We start from the raw sequence: 1,979 nt of genomic DNA on the forward strand, positions 1-1,979 counted from the left end.
ATTTTGTAGCTGGATGAGCCTCTCCCAAGCTTGTGGGAGACTCTCTTCTTTGAGTTGAGCAAAGTTGTATATTTCCTGCAAGGCAGCTTGCTTCTTATGGGCAGGGAAATATTTCTCACAGAAGTAATAGACCATATCCTAGGGACTACTCACACATCGAGGAGCAAGAGAAGTGAACTAGGCTTTAGCATCATCCTTTAGAGAGAAAGGAAACAACTTAAGGATATAGTAGTAGCGGATCTTCTCTTCACTAGTGAAAAGGGTGGCTATATCGTGTAGTTTGGTAAGATGGGCTACGACCGTCTGAGACTCATAACCGTGGAAAGGATCAGATTCGACTAGAGAGATTATCTGAGGGTCGACAGAGAATTCATAATCCTCATCGGTGATAAAGATAGGTGAAGTGGCAAACTTCGGGTCGTATTTCATCCAAGCTTTCAGAGATTTTTCCTTACACTTGAGAAGTAATTTCTCAGCGTCATAGGCATCCTTACACGCAAGAAAATCCTCAGCTATCTCTCCCTCCATAACATAACCCTCAGGTATATAAGGCAATTCATATCTAGGAGAGCTAGATCTAGCAGGAGCAAAAGCAGGTTCTATCTCAATAGTATCGGCAGTTTCAGAAGCATCACGAGCATTGGCAGTAACTCTAGCAATATGAGCATCAAGGAATACCCCTAGTGGCATATCAGGCAAAGTAGTATCTCTAGCATCATCAGGAAAAGCAGTATCAAGCATAGCATCTCTAGCAGTATCAGGCATAGCATCTCTAGCATCATCAGGCAAACCAGTATCAAACATAGCATCCCTAGCAGTATCAGGCATATCATCTCTAGCGGTATCAGGCATAGTAGCATCATAAGCATAGGCGACATATCAAGATTTCTAGCAGGAGGTGGTGTCGCAAACTTACTCATAACTGAAGGTGAATCAAGTGCAGAGCTAGATGGCAGTTCCTTACCTCCCCTCGTAGTTGAGGGCAAGACTTTGGTTCTTGGATCTTTCAGATTCTTCATAGTGATCAGCAGATATAAATCCCAAGTGACTCAGAGAATATAGCTATCCTTCCCCGGCAACGGCGCCAGAAAAGAGTTGTTGACGTGCAACTATTCCTGACTTGATGCCTCCTCGGCAACGGAGGCAGAAAAGACCTGCTCCCAGTTGCTCAAGAATTAGCAATTGTCTTGCAATGGCCCACCAGCGTGTGGGATCGCGACAGTTTTTGAGGGTAGAGTATTCAACCCAAATTTGTTGGTTCGACACGATGGGAATGAAAGCATATTCTCCAATATTAGCAGTTGAGTTGTCGGCTCAACCACACCTGAAAGATTAGTATCTGCATGCAGGATATAAGTAGAAAAAGTAGTATGATAGCAACGGTGCTAGGAAAGAATCTGTTGACGGCAGATTATTCCTAGCTGAAGTATCAATGGCACCAGAAAAATATTGTAGCAGGTAGCAGCAGTGTAACGAGTAACAACAGTCGCAAGGAACAGCAATAGTGACAGCAGTAGCAAGTAGCAGTAGTAGCAAGTAACATCAGCAGCAAGTAACAGTAGTAGCAACAGTAGTGGCAGCAGCAGCAGGATAAAGAAAGTAACAACAACAGCAAGTAATAGTAGTAGCAACAGTAGTGGCAGCAGCAGCACGACAAAGCAAGTAACAGTAGCAGCAACAGTAGTAACAGAAGCAGAGCAAAGCAAGTAGCAGCAGTAGTGGGACAAACTCGTAGGCAATGGATCGGTGATTTGTTGGATGATATTCATCATGCAACAGTTATAACATGGAGAGATATGTGACTAGCTCCCGTTCGTCGATGTGATGTAGGCATGCATTCCATGTGTAGTCATACGTGCTTAGGGAAAAGAACTTGCATGACATCTATTGTCCATCCCTCCCGTGGCAGCGGGGTCCAAATGGATACTACGGGATATTAAGGTTCTCCTTTTAATAAAGAACCGGACCAACGCATTAGC

The sequence above is a fragment of the Hordeum vulgare genome, chromosome 2H (assembly GCF_904849725.1).
Source record: "Hordeum vulgare subsp. vulgare chromosome 2H, MorexV3_pseudomolecules_assembly, whole genome shotgun sequence".
Taxonomy (NCBI): domain Eukaryota; kingdom Viridiplantae; phylum Streptophyta; class Magnoliopsida; order Poales; family Poaceae; genus Hordeum; species Hordeum vulgare.